The sequence below is a fragment of the Aotus nancymaae genome, unplaced genomic scaffold, assembly GCF_030222135.1.
Source record: "Aotus nancymaae isolate 86718 unplaced genomic scaffold, 86718_ANA_hifiasm-v0.15.2.pri h1tg000016l, whole genome shotgun sequence".
In the NCBI taxonomy this organism is placed as follows: Eukaryota; Metazoa; Chordata; class Mammalia; order Primates; family Aotidae; genus Aotus; species Aotus nancymaae.
In genome coordinates, this window is record NW_026988428.1 from 71,421,601 (window position 1) to 71,440,497 (window position 18,897).

The window sequence follows — 18,897 nt, forward strand, 5'->3', positions numbered from 1 at the left end:
TTTCTTCTCAAAGAAAAATGCTTCTGTTAAGCTAATAAGACCTCTACTACAAAAACACAGCCACTGGTATGAGACTATATTAAAATGGAACCCAAACATACCTAAAATATAAACGCAGATATTAAGGAAACTATAGAATTGAAATATGGCTCAGCATTTCACTAAATGTGAAATCAGCAAAATATGCATTATGTCAGGAATTATTCAGAATAAAATCTGCAAATGAATTGAATTCTAATCAGAGATATCTTCCTATGACTATGATTATAAATTAGAGTAACTCAACGTATTCGTGAATAGTTCAACACCAAGAATACTCAAGAATACTCAGTGACATTTGATAATCATCAAAGTTCAATTGAAAAAAAATTGGGCAAATGTTTTAAGAGATATACACTGGAGGTTTAGCAATAAGCTTAGTAATCATATTTGAATGAATCCTCACATTTGACTGTTTGGAGAATCAACTCTTTTTTTTTTTTAAAGACGGGGTTTCACCAGGTTGGTCAGGCTGGTCTTAAACTCCTGACCTCAGGTGATCTGCCCAGCTTGGCCTCCAAAGTGCTTGGATTACAGGCGTGAGCCACCACGCCCGGACTTTCTTTTTTTTTTTTAATTGAGACTTGAGTCTCGCTCTGTTGCCCAGGCTGGAGTGCAGTGGCACGATCTCAGTTCAGTGCAACCTCCGCCTCCTGGGTTCAAGCGATTCTCCTGCCTTAGCCTCCTGAGTAGCTGGGACTACAGGCACGTGCCACCATGCCTGGCTAATTTCTTTTACTTTTAGTAGAGACGGGGTTTCACCGTGTTAGCGACGATGGTCTTGATCTCCTGACCTCATGATCTGCCCACCTCGGCCTCCCAAAGTGCTGGGATTACAGGTGTGAGCCGCCACATCCAGCGCTTTTTTATTTTTAAGAAATATGAGAATGAAATACTCAGTCTGTTGGTCCCCAGTGAATAAAGACCTTCTTTAAACTCCTGGTTCCTCATGAATTTTCATTACAACTGATTCTAGTCTTAAAGTAGACAGGGGAAAAGGGTTAAAAAAAAAATACGCCAAAAACAGATTCTAATTTGAAGTTACATACTGTGTATTTCAAAATTGTTTCCAAAAAAGCAGATTTGAGATGTTTTCACCACAAAGAAATAAGTATGTGAGATGATGGATATGTTAATTAGCCTGATTTTATCATTCCACAATGCATATATGTATTCAAACATCACAATGTACCCTATACAATTATTACTTGTCAATTAAAAATTAAGCCTGCAATCCCAGCACTTTGGGAGGCTGAGGTGGGCAAATCACCTAAGGTTAGGAGTTCAAGACCAGCCGGTCAACATGGTAAAACCCCGTCTCTACTAAGAAAATACAAAAATTAGCCAGGTGGTGGCACACACCTGTAATCCCAAACACTCAAGAAGAATTGCTTGAACCTGGGAGGCAGAGGATGCAGTGAGCCGAGATTACGTCACTGCACTTCAGCCTGGGGGAAGGGAGCAAGACTCTGGCTCAAAATAAATAAATTAATTAAATAAATATAAAAAAAAAATTTAAAAATTACAAGGATGAATTATTAGGTTGGTGCCAAAGTAATTGTGGTTTTTGCCATTAATACATGTAATGTTTGGAGATAAGCCATTTTATAGCACTCATTAATTAGAAAAAAAGCATTAAATTGGCAGCCTAGGGAAATAAGATTAAGTAGAGGGAGAGTTTTATTTCATTCACCTGTCCTAACTTGGCTTTTTTACTCTGCTTAAACAATTCAGGAAACCCAAAATTTAGAAATGTATTGTGTGTCAGACATTTCACTTAAAAGCTACCTAGAGATAGTAAAGGAACATGCTTTATAATTTTAAATAGTTCATATCACCTAAAATGAAAGCTGTATCTTTAGAGTTTTACTTCAACTACTATTAATCACATTTGCACTCACCAAAATGAACCCAGACTATTTTTCCTACTACTGGATTATGTAACTGAAGCCTACTTTTGCCAACCTCATCATATTTGCCGAAATCAAATAAGAATACTTGATTTACATAGCATAGGGTTCACGGCAGGAGGTTTGTGTGACTACTTTGAGGGATCTGGTAGAGTGAGAAGGAAGACCTATCAAAAAATTCCTCATTTCCTTAAATAAGAAGACTCCTATATTGAAAGAGGTAAGGGCAGAAGTTGGGACAGCCTAACTATAGCTTCACTCAGCCAGATTAACAGGGAGAGACTGGACCCTACAGCAACTCCCATGATACCACTCCTAATACATCTCTCAGAACTTCACTTCTTGATATCAGTTCTATCAACACCAAGCTACGCAGCACGGCAGCTGTAAGACTCTAGCCTCCACTGCCTTTCTTTCCAATCAAACATTTAATCAGGATAGCAAAGGCAAACAAGAAAGAGCAATTAAAAATTAGTTTGTTGTTCCCTCAAACATCTCCCTCAAAAATCGTTAAAAGGCTCTATAGTATAGTAACATAAAAAAGAACTACTTGATAATGGCAGATCTTACTATGCTTTTGCCCTTTTCAGCAACAGAAAGAAGGTCAATTCAGATTTCACAAAGATTATCCAAGGTAACAATCTCCCACATTCTCTCCCCGCTCTCCCAACTCTCACTCTGACAAGGTAATAGAAGTCATTTATTTGAATTAATATTAAGAGCTGCTTCCTTGGGAGTAAACACCACTTACCAGATAGACTTTAACCTGTTCTGAAAGATATTAACGTTAACTGTTATCCATTATCCTTAATGTAAAGAGACAGTAATTCTTTATTATCCTCGACTCCACTGCTTATTCTGCCTCCCTCTTCCCCATTCCCTAAGCATATATACACATGCAGAAGATTTCATTAAAATCATTCAACATGTCAGAATTCATTTACCAACTTCTTAGACATTTTGTGTGAAAAAAAATTAAAGCCAGATGCGTTCATGAAGTCAATTTTAAGAAAAGAAAGCTAGCATAATATAGAGACAGAATTTAGTTACACACCAACTACTTTAAGACAATACTGTGGATTAAAATTTAAAAACATTCTCTTCCCTCTTCTCTTTAAAACCCCTCAAATATCTCCCCTCAGTTAGAGTGGTGCTCTGTTATAACCTCAATTGTTAAAAACCAAAGTCAAAAGCAGATGTATTTCATCAAAGAAACAGAAAAAATACACAAATAAAAATGATGCTTTATATCAACAAATTTTACAGAGCATATAGCACAATTATCCCATATAGACTGGGGGGATTCTCATCTTGAAAATCATGGTAGCTGAGTATAAGAAACTTGGGCAAGGACATGGGGTTTACCTAATCCTAGGGCACTATACATCTGTGATTTGTAATGCTTATAAAAAGAACAAGCACATGTTTTCAAAACCTTTACCAAAAAAATCCCAAAAATAACTTTTCCTTAAAATAACGGACAAATGATGCGGTCCATAAGAGGTTGACCTTTGCCACTGAGTCATAGAAAATGGACTATTTGCATACCTGCTTCTGGTCTCTTAAAAAATAAAAGGACTAGGCCGGGTGCAGTGGCTCACACCTGTAATCCCAGCACTTTTGGAGGCCGAGTTGGGTGGATCATGAGGTCAGGAGTTCAAGACCTGCCTGGGGAAGATGTGAAACGCCATTTCCATTAAAAATAAAAAAAAATTAGCCAGGCATGGAGGCAGACACCTGTAATTTCAGCTACTTGGAAGGCTGAGGCAGAGAATTGCTTGAACTCAGGAGGCAGAGGTTGCTGTGAGCTGAGATCATGCCACTGCACTCCAGCCTAGGGAACACAGTAAGACTCCGTCTCAAAAATAAATAAATAAATAAAAATAAAAGAACTAATATTCAGTGGCATAAGACAAGTATAATTAACAACACTTTGTTGTATATGTTAAAATACCTAAAAAAGTAGAATGTTCCTAACAGAGAAATGATAAATGCTTGAGGTGATGAGTACCTTAATTATCCTGATTTGATCATTACACATGGCATGGTTGTATCAAAACATCACAGGTACCTTGTAAATATGTATAATTACTATTATGTAGCCATTATAATTAAAAATAAAAATAAAATTTAAGAAAAAAAGAATCTTATTGGAGACTTCTTCCAAACACAAACCAAGAAGAGCTCACACAACACAAAGGCAAGGAGTAAACCATTTCACTAACGTGAGAACTTAGTAGTTCACTTTTTAATAATTTTAGTGCCTAAAATAATTTTATTCATTATTTTATGGAGAGCACGTTAGTACTGTCAATAAACAGTCTTTCAATAAATTTCACTGCTATCAAATTGAACTGACATTTGGTCAGAGGGAAAAGTACTATACAGTCCACTTCAAACACTGCAGAGTTTTAAAAAAATAATATTAAGCCCTGTTTTGTTATTTTTCTAAATGGTAAAAAGTGGCCCACTTTGAGATGGGAGTTTTTAAAAGTTGCACACATAACTAACAATTTGTATAGATGCTTCACCTGCAGTAAAAGAGAATATTCACGTGTAATTTCAGCAACTATCCACAGGGATGTAAAAACAGATGCTGATTTATACGCACACTTTTCTTCTATTATGATCCGTTATTCTAATATTCATTAAGAACACCATAAAAACTCACACATGACAATATTCTATATAGAAAAAGCCCTGTTTTACTAAGAAAAATTTTTTATTAAAAGGAAGAAATGATACAGGATTAAACATTTAAACAGGTGAAGGAGAAGTTCTAGAAACAGAAAACCAAAATTTATTTTTGCAAAAACAAGAACCTTAACATATTAGATGTATCTAGCATGTGACAAACCACATACTATTTCTAGAAATAGTATTTCTAAAAAGATGTCAATCTTAATTTTTAAAAAAGGTTTCCTTAAATAATTATCCCCCTGGCAAATCTAAAAATTAACAATAAGCAGTGTTCATTTGAGAAAGGAAAAAAATCTCTTATCAAAATGAAGAAACTTTTTTTGTAGACAGAGTTAAATCAAATCTCAGAGAAAAACACAAATGTTTCATTGACTATATAGCTAAGAAGAGAATATGCTTAAATATATGTAAAGCTGATTTTCCTCATCTCTATTTCTATTGGTTTCACCTTCTTTGAACTTTATTCTTAATATTCATTGGTCTCCGGAGAGCTGACTCACAGCACCACAGCATTCTTTTAGCAGTTCCATTAATCTCTCTCACAGCAACCTCTTTCAAGGTTAAATTCAGATACTTATCTTTGTTATAAAGAAAAACAAAGCCCCAAACCACCATTGATAAGAGCCTCATTTCAGTCCACTCTACTTTGCATTATTAGCATGAGACTAAAACTTACAGCCTTGTGGAAAGGTATATCTGAGTGTTACTGCTCAAAGAATTAATATTCTCAAATAAGGGAAGATGGCATTTCCTTTGTTAAAACGTATAAGGCTCTTAAAGGATAAGCTATGGAATTTTAGAGAATATTTATTAGGATGCTGAACTGAGTATCATTCAGTTTCAAAAAACATAACTAAATTAAATTTTATTATTTATAACTCAGTAAGTACAGCTATAATTAATGAACCTATGTAAAACAATGTTTAAGAGAGACTGAAAAGAAATTTTAAAGTAATTCTTCACTTATGGCAGATATAAACTAGTTGAGAAGGGAAAATTAAATTGGTTAAATCACACAGAGGCAATTATAAAACAATGTGTATTGAAAAGTATAAAAACAATAAAGCATGATTTAACATACAGGCTAAGGAACAATGGATAAGACAGTAACAAGTTCAAGGAGAGTTCATCAACAAAGGTTAATTTTAAGGCAGAATCTTTAGTAAAACTGGAAATCCACAGGAAAAAGATTCTGCCTAAGTAGAAGAGTATACATTAGGAAAACAATATGTTATATTCAAAGAACACCAACACTGTTGTCACCTTGTGTAAAACAGAGAAGCCATGAAGGTGAGCATCTTACCTAAAGATGAGGTTAAAAACACTTAGCTTAACAGGAGACTCCAAATGCCAGGTGCAATGATCTGAATCAGATCAGATCAGAATCAGAATCAGAATTTTGTGTGCCCCCAAAATTCATATGTTGAAATCTAATCACCAATGTGATAGTATTAGGAGGTGGAGCTTTTGGGAAGTCATTAGGTCATGAGAGCAAAGCCCTCATGGATGGTGTTAATGCCCTTATAAAAGAGGCCGCAGAGAGCTACCTTGCCCCTTCCACCATGTGAGGACACAAGAACATGCCACCTATGAACCAGATAGTGGGCTTGTACCAGACACCACATCTGCTGGTTCCTTGATCTTCGACTTTCCAGGCTCAGAAATGTGAGAAATAAATTTCTATTGTTTACAAACTAGCCAGTATACAGTATTTTGCTATAGCAGCCCAAATAGACTAAGAGACCAGGCTAAGATGCATGTGACTGAAAGTTCTTGACATCTATAGATAACAATAAAAATCAATAAACATTTATGAAGTACCAACTATATGTGAAGTACCAAGACATGATTCCCAAACTCAAGTATGTGAAGGAACCAGCACATAATTAGTATATCATACCAAGTAATATAAAATAAGTCCCAAAATCAAAGCAGAAACTCATGAAATTACGACAGAAGGTATGATCAATTCCAACTGTGAGGATTTAGGCAGGCATCACAAGAAAAAGTATTTGACCCTTAGAAGATGGGTAGGCTTTCAAGAGAAAGCTTTTTTTCATCCTCAAATCACCAACAGTCAAATCAGCTAAGACTATGCTTCCACGTGTTTTATTTGAAAAGTTCTTGGCCGGGCGTGGTGGCTCACACCTGTAATCCAAGCACTTTGGAGGCCAAGGCGGGCGGATCACCTGAGGTTGGGAGTTTAAGACCAGCCTGACCAACATGGTGAAACCCCATCTTAAAAAAAAAAAAAATTAAAACAACAAAAAAAGTTCTTGATGTTGCTGGAATTTACCTGATTGAGTTCTGTGTGTGGCAATTACTATAACCGAAATTATTGTAATTGTACTATAACACATCTTTTGATGTCCAGCAGAAAAAAAAAAGTTATAATAAGTAATGTAAAGTATAATCCATGCACTTTGGAGGCCAAGGCAGAAGGACTGCTTGAGGCCAGGAGTTCAAGTCCAGCCTGGGAAACATAGCAAGACTCAGTCTCTACTTAAAAAAAATTAGTGCTCTCTTCGGCAGCACATATACTAAAATTGGAATGATATAGAGAAGATTAGCATGGCCCCTGCGCAAGGATGACACGCAAATTCGTGAAGCATTCCACATTTTTAACCGGGTTGTTCACCTTGTTGGCACTTGGAGCAGAGCCACTGAGCTTAGTACTTCATAAAATTTGCTTGGAAGAAAGTAGGGAGGGCATTCCAGGTAACTGAAGCATTGCTATGCAAAGTAAGCATTTGCTCTCTAAAATATTTTAACAATTTTTATAGAAACCTTTCTCAATTGCATTAAACTTTATAAACTGTAAAATTTATTTGGCTCTGTTATACCTTTCTATCTTTTTACTCTGCACAGGCAGCCATAAGTGCTGGATATGTTTTGAAAACATTGAACCTCGAGTGTACATATCATTCTGTGCCATTAAATATTCTTATTTCATCATCGAAAAAAAAAAAAATTAGCCAGGTATAGTAGCAAACACCTGTAGTCCCAGCTACTCCAGAGGCTGAGGCAGGAGAATCACTTACATCCAGGACTTTGAGGCTGCAGTGAACTATGATCATGCCACTGAACTCTAGCCTGAATGACAGAGACTGTCTCTAAATAAAAACCTCTCTCCTCAGTTCTCACAGAGCCCTTACCAGAATGTGAGATCTTGAGAGTAAGGAGCTTGTTTGTCTTGTGCAATATTACTACTTCTAGCATAGAAAACTGCACAGCACAAAAAAGGCATGAAATAAATAGTGAGCAAACACTTTCATTATAATGACTCTTGTCCTACTCCAACCATTCTCCAAATATTGCAAACAAACAGTATCCTGAAAATGCAAATAAGATCCTGTCAATTTTTCATGTAGAATGTTTCGCTACTTATAAAATCTAAACTTATCATGGCCTACAAGGTCCCTTTTGATCTGATCCTTACCTATTCTCTACCTTGATAATGCCAAGCTTTTCATTAACCTCCATTTTAAACAGTTTTCTCCACTTTTTATATGGCTTTTTCAGATCTCAATGTTATATCCTTTGGGAGAATGCCTCTGATGTCACTACCTAAATTTGTTGCCCAACATATTTCCCTCCCCCATCATCTATCACAGTATTCTCTTTATTTCTTTGTAGTATTTACCCTGGTTGATACTTACTTATTTGTTTAGTTTTATTGTTTCTCCAAGAGACAATATGCTCCAGAAGGGTGGAGAACATGTCTTTTCAGTACCGTATAACCAAAGATTAGCAACAGTGCCTGACACTTACAAAGTATTCAATAAATTTATATTGAAAAAATGAAAGACATCTCAAGTATGTCTAAAAATGAGTAAAATTAAACCTTCTGTGCTTGAAGGATACAGGCAGGTCAAAGTTCATCTCTAGGTCTAGGTATAACTCTACTAACAGTCATATTACATCATCATGGCTTGAGGATTTGAGTCGAATCTTTAGAATGATCAACTTGATCAGCTACATTCTTAATTAAACTATGGGTTTAGGAAGTCAACGAGATGGAGAACATAATATCTGCATTACAAATTCAGGAATAGTACAGGAAAAAAGCCTGAGCTAACTATCCTGTAGTGCTAATTTTGGAAGTAAGACATTTTTAAATTCAAAAGCATACTTATTTCAAAGGGATTGCAAAGTGAAGTGGGTGATTAAAAATGCTGAGATATATAAATTTCTTTTTTTTTTTTTTTGAGATGGAGTTTCACTCTTGTTACCCAGGCTGGAGTGCAATGGCGCGATCTCGGCTCACCACAACCTCCGCCTCCTGGGTTCAAGCAATTCTCCTGCCTCAGCCTCCTGAGTAGCTGGGATTACAGGCACGCGCCATCATGCCCAGCTAATTTTTTGTATTTTTAGTAGAGACGGGGTTTCACCATGTTGAACAGGATAGTCTCGATCTCTTGACCTCGCACCCGCCTCGACCTCCCAAAGTGCTGGGATTACAGGTGTGAGCCACCGTGCCTGGTCCATAAATTTCTTAAATAAAATTTTTATTCTGAACTAATTACAGACATACAGAAAAGCTGCAAAAACAGAGCAGAGCCCATCTACTCCTTATCGAGGATCCTCTAATGTTAACAGCTTACATAACCATAGTAAAACAAAGAAAACTAGGAAATTAACATTGGTACACTACTATTAACCAAATAGAGAATCATACTTTCGTTGTTTTTCCACTAATGTCCTTTCTGGCTTTTCTTTTCTTTTTTTTTTTTTTTTTTGAGACAGGGTATCACTCTGCCCCGTAGGCTGAAGTGCAGTGGCATAAACAGGGCTTACCACAACCCTCAAACTCCTGGGCTCATGTGATCCTCTGTCTTCAGCCTCTCAAGTAGCTGGTACTACAGGTATGTACCACTATGCCCAGCTAATTCTGTTCCTTTTTCTGAAATCTGCTTTAATCCAAGATCCCACAATTCATTTATTTGATATTTCCCCTCAAATCCATCTGAAACTGCTCAGTCTTTCCTTGTCTTTCATCATCTTGACATATTTAAAGTGTACTGCTGAGTTATTTTGTAAAATGTCTCAGAATTTGGGTTTGTCTAGCATTTTCTCATTATTGTAATAAGGTTACGCATTTTTGGAAAGAATAACACGGAAATGACACTGTGTCTCTTTCAGTGCATTATATCAAGGGTTCATGATGTCAATGACTCTTTATTACTGGTAATGTTAACTCTAAACACTTTGTTAAGGTCCTCTGGTAGGTTTCTTTACTGAAAAGTTATAGTCTTCTGTTTAAATAAACATCTCAGGGAAAACATTTTGAGACTATAAAAGTCATGTTTAACCTCAATCTTTCACACACGAATTTTCACAACCATCAGTTTGTCTCATGGTGATTTTCTTTTGGTCTATTTCCATCTATACTTATTAATTGAAATTCTTCTATAAGAAAGAGCTGTCTGCCCATATGCCATTTATTTTTATATTTGATTACTTATTTATATCAGTATAAACTCATGGATATATATTTCATTCCACCATTAAAATACTATCTTTCTTTTTTCAAATATTTCATTTCTTTTTTAAAGTTGCCAGTCTCTTTTGTGTAGATTCACCATAGTGAATTTAAGCACTCTCCTACCTACAGTCAATTAGGTTTACAAAATTTTGCAATCACCAATGTTATAAGTCACCTTGTACATATGTATTTTTGTATTTTTGGACATGAATATTCATATAAATCTAGACATGGGATAGCTGGCTCAAAAGCTCTGCACATGTATATGATATGATATATTAAAAAATCACTTTGAGGCCCAGTGCAGTGGTTCATGCCTATAATCCCAGCACCCTGGGAGACCAAGGTGGGAGTATCACTTGAGGCCAGGAGTTCAAGACCAGACTGGGTAACATAGCGAGACTCGGTCTCTCTTTAAAAAAAGAAAAAAAAAAAACACTTTGGGAACTTTAATAATATTTAAATGTAAAAAGCCTTCTGATTCCAAAAAGTGTGAGATAAGTTACTACAAATCACAGCAATTAACTGTCCAAAACACAAAGGTACAAATAGGATACAACTGAGTGGCAATGTGACATAAGGAAGAGTATTCATATCTAAGACCATGATAAATGACAAAAAGTGTTTGGAATTTCTGACATCCTTAGATTCTCTCAATTTTTCAGGTATCATTTTCATTTCACATGTAAGACAGCTGTTTAATCTAATCAGAACATCTTTAATGTGCTAAACCAAAAACAAAAAGCAAAGTAACCACTTACTTCCAAACCCACTTTCTGCCAAAAGGAATGCTTTTGGTACTATCTGAAGTATTCAAAGAATGGATGATTGTAAAGAAATGAAGTTGTCCTTTCAGAACACTTTCAATATAAAATGGAATTCTGAATTAAATAGAAAACACTGTACAAGGACAATAAAAGAGTGGATGCTACATACAACTAATACAAATGAATCTGACAAATAATGGTCAACAAAAGAAATGAAAAAACATAAATATAATAATTCCATTTATTGAAGTACAAAATATACATAACTAAATCATTTTTGTTTGATATATGCGCAGGTCATAAGAAAAGCAAAGAAGAAAAGTCACAATAGTAATCTCTGGAGGAACAGAAGAGAAAAAACATTGCAAAGGAATATACATATGATTTCTGGGAGATCAACAATATTCTAATTTCTTGAGATGATCATTTTATAAGTATTCTTTACATGGTTTATTTGTATGTGCATGTACGTACTGTTAAAAATGTATTTTATTGTTTCAAAGTTAAAAAAGAAAAAAAATAGAAAAGTTGTACTACTGCTCTCCGGCAAACTGTAACTTCTACCTGGAAGAGTGAAGCCAATGATGAGCTCCCATCACAACTGGCAGTCACTGAATTAACAAAAAATGAAAATGAACCTTCCAGGTTAAGTGTTAATCTTCACAAATAAAATACATTTACTATGTGCTTATTAAAGTAAAATTGATCTTTGAATACCAAAATGGGATCTGATAAAGATTAAACATTAACTAGTCAACAAAATTCAAAACATTAAGTATAAGGCTAGGCATGCTGGCTCACACCTGTAATCCCAGCACTTTGGGAGGCCAAGGCAGGCAGATCACGATGCCATGACCAGCCTGGCCAACATGGCGAAACCCTGTATCTACTACAAACACACATACAAAACTAGCCAAGCATACTGGCACATGCCTGTAGTCCCAGCTACTTGGGTGGCTGAGGCATGAGAATCGTTTGCACCAAAGAGGAGGAGGTTGCAGTGAGCTGAGATCGCGCCACTGCACTCCTGGCTGGGTGACAGAGCAAGACCGTGTCTCAAAAAAAAAAAACTCAGAAACCAAAAAACAAAACCCATTAACTATAAAACACTTAACACTTAATGAATATTTTAATCCTAGAGTTATTATAAAAGTAGAAATACTAAAATTATTCCTTCAAGAAACAGAAATAAGGTAGTAATGTTTCCCTTTACTTCTCCTATATCATGAAAATATCAACAGATCACCCAAACAGCCAGAAATTTAAAACACAAAACATTTCGATAAAAATGTTTAAAATAAGAAGCCTCAATTAATCGCTATTCTACTATTCTATGACACACCAAAAATATAACCAAAGTCATTCGATTACAATTGTGTGACAAGTATTAAATATTTCTAGAGCACCCAGTCTTCTTTAACAATAATACAGAATACTTCAATCACATGGTATATTTACTTCAATCTGGAATTATATGCCTGAAAGTGATGGTTAATGTGTATGTTATGTAAATTACTCACTCACCACAACTTTCCTAGCATTATTTCACACCAAATTAGAGTATGATACCCAAAAACTATGTGCCTAGGCAATATTATTTGGTCCTGTGCCACTTTCACTACAGAGTTTTAACTTAAAAACATTGGTCTTAGCTGTACATAGAAAAAAATATAAATATGACCATATGTACTAGATTTCCAAAGCTAATCATGAAAACTTCATCCACAGTAATACTTTGGATAAAGAACTGGTGTTCAAAGGGTGGCTAAATCTGGTTTCAAATCTTGGCACTACTTGCAATGTGGGCTGAATAATTCTTTGCTGTGGGGGCTATCCTGTGAATTACAAGATATTTAGCAGCATGCCAGCACTCGACTCACTCGATGCCAGTAGCACCCCTCAAGTTGCAAACATCCCTAGACACTAACAAATATTCCTTAGGGCCAAAATTGAGCCCTAATTGAGAACCATTGCTGTAAATGACGTAACATGAGGCAAATTTCTCACATAATTCTATTGGAAAAATTAAAAGTTCTCTCCTAATGAAGTCAGTGCCTCCTTTTACAAAAAAATTACAGAATCTCTCATGTTTCGTTACATCCCTAGAGTAGCACCTCAGTATCTTTTGAGATCTGATTCTAAGACTCCCCTGGAATATGAAAATCCACACATGACAAGTCCCTGATATAAAAAGCTGGAGTATTTGCAGACAATCTATGCACATCTTCATATATATTTTAAATCATCTGTAGATTTCTTCAAATACTCAATACAATGTAAACACTATGTAAATAGCTGCTATACTGCATTAGTTTCTATTTATTTTTTATTGTTGTACTATTTTGTTTAATTGGGTGTTTTTTTCCATATTTTCAATCCATGGTTGGCTGAATCCAAAAATGCAGAACCTATGGATATGGAAGGCCCACTGTACCTGTTATGTTACTACTAGCTAGTCCAATCCTGTTAACATTTGCTCTTATAGAAGCTTTTACATGTATCATCTCATTAATGCTCACAACCTTTAAAGACAGAAGCTCTGTAAGGAATTTGTCTCAGTTTTCATATGAAGAAACATTATTTTACAAGTGAATACATTGCAGAGCATTTCCTAATTTTTTTTCATCTTTTTTATGGCTCGAAGTTTCATTTACCTTTTTCTTCTCTGTGATCTACCAAAAATCTTTAATAATTTGGTTGTAATCTGGATATAAGATTTATTTAGAAAATATTTTATATTCCTTAAATATTTTTAACATAATAAATAATAAATACACATAGGAATAAAAGAGGAATGAATTTAGTTCCTGGCTGGAGATGACTGAATAAATTACAAGGGATAATATTCTTTTTTTTTTTTCCATGCTATTCTCGGTAAACAATATAAGATATTCTTTATTAGTATAATTTAACAAACTAAAGAGACTCAAATGATATTTCAAAGGTTATTGAAAAAATTGATAAATTCATCTAGAAAAAAGGTTTTGAGATAAAGTTAATGATGCTGAAGACGACCTACTAACTTTGTAAACAAAGTACAAAAGAAATACAAAAAGGCCAGGCGTGGTGGCTCACACCTGTAATCCCAGCGCTTTGGGAGGCCTAGGCGGGTGGATCACCTGAGGTCAGAAGTTAGAGACCAGCCTGGCCAACATGTTCACCCCGTCTCTACTAAAAATACAAAATTAGCCAGGTGTGGTGGCTTATGCCTGTAATCCCAGCTTCTTGGGAGGCTGAGGCAGATGAATCACTTGAACCCGAGAGGCGGCGGTTGCAGTGAGCTCAGATCACGCCACTGCACTCCAGCCTTGGGGACAGAGCAAGACTCTGTCTCAAAAAAAAAAAAAAAAAAAAAAAGAAGAAGAAGAAGAATTGGATTAAAGCCAAAATAATAAATCTAGAATAAAATGGAAATTTCTATGTTTAGAAGTTCTATGTGATTATCCACCTATGTGATTAGGTAGATTTAAATTTTTTTTTTTTTTTTCAAGAATAACTATTTACTAAATGCTACCAAGAGAACTGGGTATCAGGGTAAAGAAAGAGTACTTTAAATCTATGTTTTATAAGATATATCAAATAAATTCCACAGGCATTAAAGCAATGAATATTTACAAGAAACATACACATAGCTAAGGAACTAAAAGAAACTCATATGTCTCACTCTATTGCAAATGAGAGATTAAATGGAAAAAGAGCCTTGAAAGGACAAGATAAGCAAATTAAAAGATTTTTTGTGAAAAGAAGTTTAACAACAAAATCTAATAAATTCCAAAAGAAAAATGACTGAAAAAGAAAAAATATATAACAATCATCATTCCTCAATGTAATTCATAACATAATCAATTCAAAGTAGGTGACATACAAAGATCCTCATAAGTAGTATATGTAATTAAAATTTGACAGAAATTTCAGATAATAAATCATTACATGTGAAAAACGAAACGTGTCACTGAAGAAATCAAATATAACAACTTGAAGACATCATTATATGTGTGTAAAATGAGCAAAAAATTAAATAGAACCAAAGTGGCTATCGAGAAAATAGAATGCCTGCAAACTGCCACCTTTGGTAATAGAAATTTGGGAAAAGCTACAACACTTCATATACTTTGACTGAGTAAGTTTGCTCTGAGAAATAGCCAAAGAAAATCACCAAACTGAGAACAATTTATCTGTACAGATTTGTTCTGGGAAAATTGAAAATTAAGAAATGCCCAGAGAAAGGGGAGCGTGTACAAAACTACTGAACTCTGGATTCAATTGAAAATAGTAAGTATAAGCATCATTTTGAAACACATAACTCTTGGAAATGTTTAAATGATATAATATAAAGTTTTTAAAAAGCAAGATACAAAAGAGTATATGTATACATATAACTATTATGAATAAGTAAAATTAAAGTTTAAAAAAATGTAGAGGGATATAAACAAATAAATACTATGGATTAATTTTTCTGGTATGTTAATTAAAAATTATAATTTTAAACAAAAGCAAAGGTATATTACCTTCAGTTTAAAAACTGAAGAAACCAACTCCATGAAATTCTAGCAAAAATTTGAAAAAAAAAGTTACTTGGAAAATACAGAAAATATTTCTCAAGTAAAGGGAAAATACAAATAAGGAGTTTGGCTAAGAAACTAAGCCAGAGTTGGCTGGGTGCGGCGGCTCATGCCTGTAATCCCAGCACTGTGGGAGCCTGACGTGGGTAGATCACGAGGTCAGGAGATTGAGAACATCCTGTCCAACATAGTGAAACCCTATCTCTACCAAAAATACAAAAATTAGCCAGGCGTGGTGGCACATGCCTGTAATCTCAACTACTCAGAAGACTGAGGCAGGAGAATCGTTTGAACCAGGGAGTCAGAGGTTGTAGTGAGACGAGATCGTGCCACTGCACTCTAGCCTGGTGACAGAGGGAGACTCCATCTTAAAAAAATAAATAAATAAAAGAAGGGCCAGGCGCGGTGGCTCACACCTGTAATCCCAGCACTTTGGGAGGCCGAGGCGGGTGGATCACGAGGTCAACAGATCGAGACCATCTTGGGTCAACATGGTGAAACCCCGTCTCTACTAAAAATACAAAAAAATTAGCTGGGCATGGTGGCGCGTGCCTGTAATCCCAGCTACTCAGGAGGCTGAGGCAGGAGAATTGCCTGAACCCAGGAGGCGGAGGTTGCGGTGAGCCGAGATCGCACCATTGCACTCCAGCCTGGATAACAAGAGCGAAACTCCGTCTCAAAAAAAAAAAGAAAGAAAGAAACTAAGCCAGAGTCAAGGGCTCCGTTCCAGTGCTATGTAAATATGGTTAAAAAGCTAGTTTAAAACTGAAAGACACACTAAATTCCAAGGAGTGAAGTCTTAATCTGTCTTAAGACTCGTTTTAGAGACATGAAAATTTCAAGCGGTTAAGTGATATCTTTCTTTTTCAGCATTTTATTAGGGACAATTTCAAACATGCAAAAGTATAGGGAAAATAATATCATAAACCTCATGTCACCATCATTCAGCTTCAATAAACTATCAAAAACTGGTGAACGTTTCCCTCACTACCATTGGAATTTTATAAGTAAATCCCAATGTTAGGGCATTGGTGCCCCAGCAATCTCCAAATTATTTTTATAGTCTCATTATGAAGTTTCTGGATTTAAAAATACTTTATTTGTTTTAAACAACTGTACCCATTAGTCTTTCTTAGGCTCTAACTGTCTATCCTAGGCCAAAGATAGCCCCTTCATTCTTGCTTCTCTGTCCATCCTTATATGACCCTAGTAGTCTTTGGTAGGTTCTTAATTTTTGATATCACATGATGCTATAGTGCAGTGCTTTTCAAAATGTGGTCCCTGGTCCAGGAATGTTATCATCACCTAGGAACTTGTTAGAAATGCAAATTCTTGGGGTTTTCCTCAAACTTACTGAATCAAAACCCCTAGGGACAGGAGACAGCAATCTATTTTTCTAATAGCCCTCCATGTAACTCCAATGCACTCAAGTTCGAGAACCACTAATTTAGGTTTACCTTGTACATTTCTTGCTCCAATCCTGGAATGAGTCATTTCTCCAAAAATTTCTAACTTCTTTTATTTCTATTTAATTTATTTTAAAGACAGGGTCTTGCCCTGTCACATATGCTGGAGTACAGTGGCATAATCATAGCTCACTGCAACCTTGACTCCTGGGCTAAAGTATTTCTCCAACCTCAGCCTCTAAAGTAGCTGGGACCACACGTGTACACCATCCTGCCAGGCTAATTTCTTAAATCTTTTTTAGAGACAGGGTTTCACTATGTTGCCTAGGTTGGTCTTGAACTCCTGGTCTCAAGTGATCTTCCACCTCACCTCCCGAGTCACTAGGATTAGTATGAGCCACAATGCCTGGCTATATTTCTTAATTATGTTGTTATAAATGACAACCCAGTGGTAGCGAGTATCCCTAATTCCCAGATTGTGATCTCTGTGATTCATGGGGCCAGGCACAGTGGCTCACACCTATAATCCTAGCACTGTGGGAGGCTGATGCAGGAGGATTATGTGAGGCTAGGAGCTCGAGACCAGCCTAAGGCAACATAGTGAGACCTCATCTCTACAAAAAAACTAAAGAATTACAAGCCTGCAGTCCCAGTTACTCGGGAGGCTGAGGCAGGAGGATCATACCACTGCACTCCAGCCTAGGTGACAGAGTGAGACTGTCTCTAAAGTAAGTAAGCAAGCAAATAAATAAATAAATACATAAATAAAAAGAAATATACTTAAGTAACTGAGTAGTTAGTAAAAGAACTGATATCAGATCCTAAGTATCCTAACTTGTAGTCCAGTGCTCTTTTCACTGTATTTGAATGAATTACATCTCTGTGTAACTTGCACATGGACATCAGCTATCTTTTTCATAACTTTGGTATCCATAATTTAGTTAGACACCTTGGAGAAGTCAGTAATCCACTCTAAATTAGTTTTCCTTATGTGTAAAATATAAATAAATAATATAATCTATCTTATTTATCTTTTAGTTTATATAAACAGGAAATAAGAGATTACATATGAAAGCACTTTTGGTGTTATCATTAACAACTGACAGAGGATTAGAAGAGTATCTTTGGTTTATAAAGACAGACGGCTAAGAGAAAACATATTAAATGGCAGCCAGGAGAAGAGAAGACAAATGAAACAGTTAAAGTGCTAACATAAAGATGGGCTTGCCTTATCACAAAATAAACATTTTCTATAATTAAAAAACAATGTGGCCATAGTTCAAGAAGGGAAGTTAAACTGAAATCTTAGATTAGTCATCAATTTCATAAAATATAAAGACATCAATTAAAGTTTGTGAGCAATGAAATAATTTCCTATAAACATTCTAGTGAAGTTAGCAATAAAGAAAAAATATCTTCACCATACAAATACCATAGAATGAATTAAATTAAAAAGTAAAAGTAAAAATATGAAAGCACAGAACAACTTAAAAGTATTTATGTATAAATTTATACTCTCAAAATGGGGACAAACCAAGCAAAAAATCCATGGAAGGAAAAGCTAACATGGAAGAGAGATTTAATTTATATTTAAAAACAAAAGAAAATTCAAGACATGAAAAAACAATGTCACTGGTAATCAGAGAAACATAAATTAACACAAAATGAAATATTTTCCACTCATCAGATTTGTATTTTGTTAAAAAAAAAAAAAGGAGGAAAAACAGAAAGATGAGAACATTACCAATATTAACTGCTATTGGCAAGGATGAGGAAAACTTGGTATGCTGCTTTTTACAAGATTTGATGCATTTGAGGAAATTTATACTTTTCTATAATCAGTAAAAGTTACATAAAAGAGGAATAAGAAAAAGAAGTAAAAAGTAAGGTCTTCATGTCTTAAATGAATTTGCTGTAAAGCCTCAAAATGACTTCTAGATAGTAACTCCTCCAAATCTATCTAGTAAAGATTGCAATTGCGGCATACACATGGTATCAGACCCAGTTAGAAATTGTTAACTAGAGAAA

The 18,897-nt window shown here is 35.3% G+C and overlaps 1 protein-coding gene and 1 non-coding gene across 12 annotated transcripts in view; one reads left to right on the plus strand and one right to left on the minus strand.

Annotated features, from left to right (window-relative positions):
• Positions 1-18,897, minus strand: part of ERC1 (ELKS/RAB6-interacting/CAST family member 1) — a 556,187-nt gene that overhangs the window by 280,734 nt on the left and 256,556 nt on the right. The gene's annotated exons all lie outside the window — the stretch shown is intronic.
• LOC135275447 (U6 spliceosomal RNA) lies at positions 7,166-7,272 on the plus strand. The gene has a single exon (XR_010343080.1). It is a non-coding gene; the product is annotated as a U6 spliceosomal RNA (small nuclear RNA).